General features: G+C 30.8%; 1 long non-coding RNA gene across 15 annotated transcripts; it reads right to left on the bottom strand.

Moving 5' to 3' along the window:
• Positions 1-950: 950 nt before the first annotated feature.
• LOC110873049 lies at positions 951-7448 on the bottom strand. 15 transcript variants are annotated; one of them, XR_004865151.1, is made up of 11 exons: positions 7353-7448; positions 6814-7003; positions 6522-6629; positions 6318-6437; positions 6143-6227; positions 5854-6052; positions 5695-5760; positions 3661-5547; positions 3287-3354; positions 3154-3209; positions 1409-2527 (listed from the first exon to the last, which is right to left on the bottom strand). It is a non-coding gene; the product is annotated as an uncharacterized LOC110873049 (long non-coding RNA). The 15 variants fall into 15 exon arrangements; XR_004865152.1 differs by having other exon boundaries at positions 1409-3209; positions 3661-3714; positions 4205-5547; XR_004865154.1 differs by having other exon boundaries at positions 1409-3209; positions 3287-3714; positions 4205-4307; positions 4384-5547.
• Between the last annotated feature and the right edge of the window lie 648 nt (positions 7449-8096).

Here is an 8096-nt window from a genome sequence, read left to right as displayed (position 1 = left end):
AATAATCCAGGTATGCATCTTTTTAAACATTACATAATTTCTATCATCAATACATGCAATACATATTGTTTATTAATTTCATTGCATGTTGTTAATCCTCTATAAATTTATCTACAATGTGTTAGGTTAATCAACATAAAACAATACCTAAAATATATGGCTAATTTAAAAAATTAAAATCAAAAATGGATTTTAGTATTTATTTAAAAATCAATTAAAATATAAAATTATAAATCCAAATATCACTGTTAAGTCATGTATTGATACATGTTTCTTTATCGATGATAAATTTTGTGGGTTTCATTGGGTTATGTTTCAATATTTTTTGTAAACATAAATGCAAAATTTAGAGTTAGGTATTATAATAAATTTACGTCTGTTAATAGGATATTTAATAATACTATTAACTAATTGTGTTTTTGTGGGTTTATAATTCAATTATGTTGCATTATTCACACTAAAAATAAATGTAAATTTAGATTTAAATATTTATAATAAATTTATGTGTATTAATTTGATATCAAATATTATTATTAATTTATTAATTAAAGGAGAGGGTGCATATTATAGATATTAAATTAAAATAATAATTAGTATATTAACAATATTATTATTAAATTAGTGGAGAGAATGTCATGTGCCATCAATAAGACTCAAATATTAAAGAAGATGATGCATATATTAAATACTAGCTTATCACCCGCGAATACTCGCGGATCGGAAAATTTAATTTACATTAATCGAATTGCTGTTAAATAAAATAAAAACACATGTTTTCAAAGGTTTTTTATGAACACGTTTGAGAGAGAGAGAGAGAGAGTATGAACGGATTCGTGAGTTCTTGATGTTATTGTGATTGTGTGACCTTTATCTCTCTAGTTATCTCTCCTTATATATATCCAAATGGAACCCCTTGATTAGATAATACGGGTAATTACGTCCATCAAAAAATTACTAACTAATCTAATAAGGAATAAATATATTTTGATCAAATGTACAATATAAATGATAATGATAGTCTTCTACTTATATTTATTTATGCAGTATAAGACGTTGGCCTATCGTTTTAATTGCACCCATTTAGCCGTTATATTAGGTGCGACATTGCCACCAGTTGCAGCAGCAAATGCAACACCACCACCAAATGGGGAACTGAAGCCTAAAGCCTGTCGACAGCAATTAGGTCTGTGATATCTTTACCCTTGACTTCCTTCGGTAACAATTCAATTCTACCTTCATCTTCATCAGCTCCAACTACAGTTTATAACTTAAACGTTGCTTCGAATTTTGCACAAACCACATACATTAATTAATTGAAGTAAAAATTGTCACCCCTAGCTCAAACAGATAGCACATGTTTGGATAAGAAAAATTAAAAATCTACGCCAAACAAAAAAAGCTTCACTCATTACATCAACAAAAAGTCATTTATCTTCTAAATGTAATGTGACCACTTTTTGTACTTGTAGAATTTTAAAGCATGTTATCAAACATAACTTACTAATTAATCATTGAACATGAAACTACTGATGAGATTCGAGTTACTCAAAAGCCATAGAACCAAGATTCAACCTATATCAAAATGATCAACTCAGCAATCAGATTGAATTCGAGTTTAATCATAATAATGTTAGATCAATCACTTGCATACGTGTGGGAAATAGAAGTCATTGTAACATTGTTGTTCAAACGCGAAATATAACCCCGCTGAATCACTGTTTTTTACTAAGGTAGCAATTTTGACAAAAACGGATTGACCCAAACAAAAAGAAAGCAACATATTGCTCGATTTTTTATTAATATATTAAGAGCAAAATTCTGATAGAGAGAACATTCGAATTCAACAAACATTAGCACTCAAGTCTCTAAGCAACAAAAAAACGCACCTTATTGAAGCAATAATAGAGAAATTCTAAAATTCCTATCAAACCATAATTTCTATGACCACATAATCCACATTATACTTTTGAAAGCGATAGCAAGTTAGCACAATATTAACTACTTTAGATCTAATTATTAGTTCCATAACCTTTTAAGTTCTACTAAGATTCAGTAACCAAATTGGTTTAGGAGAAATCAAGCATAATTTTTTTAAACTAAATCTATCTTACCAATTGAATGATCTTATTAAAGATCCACCATAAGCCAATAATAATGATGGATCTCTAATAACCTCTTTCACATATTAAAATCTTCTATTTAGCACATAATGCAAAAGTAGCTCTTTCTTATAGTGTTGTTAAAACCCAAAATGCTTAGATTCAAGAAATCTTTAAATCTGTAGGATGATTTTTGCTTACCAACAGTGGGTTCTCAGATGAGATGAATGAGTTTGCTACTCACTTCCTCGCTTCTATCTTCGACCGATAACCGTACCAACAGTACCAGACCGATCATACCTTCATTGTAGTGGTACCGGTATCATCATTTGTTGTTGTGGAACTGACATGTTTTTCATTATTTGCACATGTGCTTGAAGCTTCTTTAAGTAGTCTATTACTTCATCTAACATTGAAGCTTTATCCGTCTATATAAAAATTTCCAGATTTAGTTACTTTTCACACTAAAATGATTAGAAAAAAGGTACACGTTGACTTATGAAGTCAAAGTTCTAAATTATAACTTTAAATTAGGATAAAAAATGATCATAGTTTCTAATATTTTTTTGATAATCTACTTTACTTTATGCTATTTTCTATACATGGATAGGTCTTGGTACAAAATTATTCAAGAAATGAATAATAATTTTAGATATGGAAGTCGGTAGGATTGACTTTAAAAGTCAAACAATAACTCTTTCCATCTCTATAGAAGTAGGAAAGTATAGGACCCGGATACAACCATTTGCGCTTTAACATTAACTTTTCTTCCCTGCATTCCAAGTGATATATTCAAGTGAAACTATAATTAATTAAATATACTTTAAAGACTGAATATTGAGAATGGTTATATTACCAGGTGGCATGTGCATGCATAATGCATAATGAATATGAGGTAGTGCATGTTGTTCAAAGAAAAAAATAGAATATATCATAACCATTTTTTGAAATTAAAACAATACAATAATATATTTATATAAAATAAAATAATATATTATATGACTTACTTCCCTCATACTATATATGACTTACTTCCCTCATACTATATAAGTACCTGACCACTTGATATTGTGCTTTCAAAATAAATGTTGGCACAATGAATTGGTAAATCTGCAAAATGGACGAAATGAATTTTTAAATAAAAGTTAGATTATAAGAAAGTGGAATTTTGTGAAGAAGATGAGTACCAAATGAGATGAAGACCGGTAACGAAACACCTTAAAGAACGATAGCGTCATTGGCAAATCTAAATGAACTGTATGATTTAATAACACTATTTATACATACTTTTAAAGCAAATAAATATTGGTTAGTATAACAAATGTAGATTAGTTAAAATAGTAAAATCTAATCCATGTGTGAGATTTCCAATCCATCCATTAATTAATAAAACATGCAAGTTATATAAAAGATTATTAAAATGGTAAAATCATAAAGATGTGGAAATGGATGGAAGAAAAAAAAAAGGCCTTTTGGCCAAACATCAAACAATTTATACTTTAATGCGTAAATACTTTATTACAGGTACTAAAAAAGATTTAAGTACATAAGTACAATTTACCTTTTCGGTAAAAAGAAGCCAAAGAGAACTCTCAGGTAATGGCTCTTCACCAACCTTCAGTTAGACCACATGTATGAACAATTATTTTCTACACTATGTTGTATATGACGTTAGTTGCATTCATAAACCTCCATAGTTACCGCAATAAGTGAATTGACAAACAATACATGACATATATCATGAGATGACGTAAATAACGTGATTATCAGATTATAAATACCAGTTCACATCATCAATCTTCTAACATTTTTCCTTTGTACATTAAAATCATGAAAAAATTTAACCAGCCTTGAAAATTAACATCTAATTCAAAGAGAGAACATAATTTTGACCAAAGGAGAGTATAAAGAAAACTCCAAATTTATTGTATGTCCTCAGTCCATCATTCACAATCCTATGTCTTGCTATCTAAATCCATTTCGCTATTATCTCTCTAAAATCTATTATCAGTTGCTTGAGGGAGTTAGACGTGATGTTTTACCATATAATTCGATTTAAAAATGTCTTAAATGCAATGAAAACAATTCGATATTGAGGACCTTACCTTGATAGAAATGATTTCTTATGCGAAGGAGACAATGTTGCTGTTGATAGATCCCGAACGACAGGAAATGATGAGTCTGGTGCAGATTTTGTTCATTTTGCACCTGATGCAACTCCGACAGTTTTATTCATGTTACCATTATACATTAAGCAATGACTTTTATGCATAAATGCACTTACTCAAGCAATAGGCAATACCCATATAAGCTTTTGTAATATAGCTTTCACTTTATTACATCAATCAAGTTAGAAAACAAAAGCATAATCCAACCAACCACTTTCATCCCCACATATCAATGTTTCCTCACCCCTGTATCTCTGCTCAAGCATTTATATAATACTAAACATGTCTTTCATGGGGATATCCAAGTTCCCATACGAATTCCACCAAGTAACTGCATATATACATGGTATCTCATCTTTTAAATATTCATAAACATATAGGGGTGATCAAAAGTTTTGGATAGTCAAAAACTTCGGCTTGCTTCCTAATTGGGCGTGGCACTTCTGGACTCATACGATTATGGTCTTATGTGTCATTATAATACATATATGTATATATCGTACATAAGAATTACTTTTAAATTAAAAAACTTATTTAAACCCAAAAATTTATTTTTTTTTTGTTTTTTTATGCCAACATATGATCTAAGGTGGCTCAAACGGGGCCTCAACCGATACCAAACCAACAACTTATACGCGTAAAATCAGTTAAAATAAAGTTTGCTACTCCAATGGGAATTAAAGAAAAGTTGTCTTTAAAAGAGTCAAAAGCATCAAATGTGTTAGAAACTTACAATATAACACCAACCTTGAGAAGGGTATGTGGTTTTTTGGGTCTTACTTTGTTCGACTATTATATTTAAAGAAGGGAGGTATTTCGTGAGTTTGCTTGGCTTATCAACAACACATAAGTATAAAGAAAACGAATTGTGATCAGAAGTGTGAAAGTAAGAATATCCATCGTCTATTTGACAATTTTACATAAAGAATAATACGTGACTGGGAAGGCTTTCAATGTGTTCATCTTTTGAGGACACATCTTCAGCAGGATCATGCTGAGTATTCGCACTAATTTTGATAACAAAATAGGATACAGTTGGCCGGAATCTCCTTTTCTTCTTTTCACAGTCGCAACCTAGTACGTAACCATGTTTCCAGACTGAAATGCCGCCGAGATTATAATGAAACACCCTAAGACACTAAAACGTAGTATTGAAATATGGCTAGAAATCAAAATCTTACGGTTGTTGAATTAGTTGGATCGGCAGCGACAAAACGAACTACTGACAACCGTAGTGATGGAGAAGGCCGTTTTTAGGGCTCCCATGACTTCTTCTGAACCTGGAGATACAAAATGACTAATACCCTTTTATAGAAGTGAATGATAAGTCTCTACTATATCGTTTATCAAAAGGGCATAAACATGTTTTGCAATGTCATCAATTGAAAAATAAAATAATTGCATAAGGTTTGTCGAATGTCACACACCTCTGTCTCTGGATGATTCAGCTTTAAGCTTTCACATGCATACTTATTCAAATCCACAACCCATCTCTACAATTAAAAACGTATAATAAAAATTATAACAAAGAATGTTGAAAAAAAAAACAAACAAAATTGATTTAGAATTATAGATTTTAGTCCTACCATGACAAGATTAACATCTGCCATATTAGCACCCAAACAAAGATCAGTAGACATAGCACCGCATCCTGAATAGAGATCAAGCATCCTCATCATAGGTTTTTTTTGTCTTCTTTAGTTTTGGATACCTTAGTGACAGATAGATTAGAATCAGACTCCGAAGATATGGTTGAATTAGACTCATTTCCATCTGCGTCGTTATCTGTATACAAATATAACTATTCAAAATCAATTTAATTTTTTATTTGAACATACCAAGAGTTTAGAAAAAAGGAGATTTAACAACAATTACCAGGTGGTAAGTTTTGGTATGATGAAAATGGTACCAGATAATAGTCTCCATTTGCAAGCATGGCCCTCTTGGTAGCCATATCGACCTAAAGAAACCAACGTAAGTGACATGATATAGAGTTTAAACAATAGCATACTGATTTTCAATCTCAAGAGGTTTAAAAGGCAATACTTACATCTAGAGTAACCCACACTATTTTAAGTTTTTCTGTAAGGCAATCAAGGGGATTGTCATCCTTCATTTCAGAAAGAAAAATGCGCTTATCATCGATGAAGTTAGAACAATCTTGAATGACCTGAAATAGAAATTGTTCTTAGAGCAAACGCACACCACTAAACCATACAGTGAAATTAGCTAATCTCGTTGAAACTAAAATTACCGTATCTTTGGCCCTATAAAACCACTGAGCACAAAAATATGGTTCTCCATCCACTCCTTCAAACATTTCCACAATTCTGCAGATGTAATAATCTTCGCCCTCACCAGCCTAAAATAAGAAATAAATTAATCATGGTTAATTATGCTAAAGTTATAATATTGTAAATACAAATTTTGGCCAACATGAAAAGTGTACATAACAAACAAACGACCAGAGAAATGTGTTAGTGTTAAACTAATGAAGTCGTGTACTCGTTAACATGAAAATTAGATATTAAAAGTGATTTGCATACCCCAACCCATCTATAAGCTCCGAAGAATCTTCTTCAGGGCCGTTGTTTTCCAACGGATCTGTAAAAACACCAATCAAAGGGCTGAAAACACCATAGAAAAGAAGAATCAAGAAGCAACCAGCCATGGAGAATCGGATCTGGGTTTCCACACACAATTGTAGACAATTGGATCTTGAAGATGGAAAATTCCCTAAAAACTCAAATCAGCACCGAAAATCATATATACGCGCTTCATCAACAATACATATCATATATCAGCAATCAAATAAGTCAAACACAAATTTCGGATTACAAAAATAAAAAATAACACGCAAAAGGTCAGAATCAAATCAATTAACAAAAGTATTCGACTGCATCTGATCCTCTACAAAGTAGAACCCTAAACTGATAAATAAAAAGAAATCATAGTTTAACTCAGGATGAATTTGCTTGGAAGAATTTGTTTGATCAGGATTAGGGTTTGTTTGGATGAATCATGTGTAGATGACAACAAAAGATTAGGTTAAATTCAGGATGAAATGCGTAGGAGATAAACATACTTCAAAGAATCGAATAAGCGGCTTCAATGGAGTGAAGAAAACACAAAGATGAATTCAGAAGAATGAAAGCGACGATGAAGTTGTCTATTAGGGTTTACAAAGAAAAAAGTGAGAAAGTTGACTTTTATATGGATCCGAATTCATGGTAATGGATGACCCAAACTCAAATGGATCCCGCGTCCAAATTTATGTAGATTAGAATTTATAATGCATTCCCTCCCAAACTCACAACACAACTCCATCATAACATGCCACATCAGCAAAAAGCTCCAAAATCACATGCCACATGGCCCAAATCCATCTCATTTATTTATATATATATATATATATATATATATATATAGATTAGATATTAAATTAATATAATAATTAGCAATATTAACAATTATTAATAAGTTAGTGGAGAAAATGCCATCTGGCATTAATAAGAATGTTTTAAAAGTATTAGAATGCCATGTGACATTAATAGGAATGCTTTATTAGTATTAGAAGATTAGAAAATTATTATTATTATTATTATTATTATTATTATTATTATTATTATTATTATTAATATTGTGTTTTGAAAGTTAGTATTTAATAATTGTATGCACATTTCAATATCAAAAACGCATTTGGTGTAGTGGTTCTATTGTGTGATGTATTTCCTACATATACAAAACCAAGTTAGGGGAATAGTGCCACGCAACTGCGTGACACTTTCTTATTAGACCAACCATTTTATTATTTTATATTCGTTTAAAA

This window comes from Helianthus annuus, chromosome 8 (assembly GCF_002127325.2).
Source record: "Helianthus annuus cultivar XRQ/B chromosome 8, HanXRQr2.0-SUNRISE, whole genome shotgun sequence".
Taxonomy (NCBI): Eukaryota; Viridiplantae; Streptophyta; class Magnoliopsida; order Asterales; family Asteraceae; genus Helianthus; species Helianthus annuus.
The sequence above is the reverse complement of the archived record's forward strand: the minus strand, read 5'-3'. Positions and strand labels throughout refer to the sequence as shown.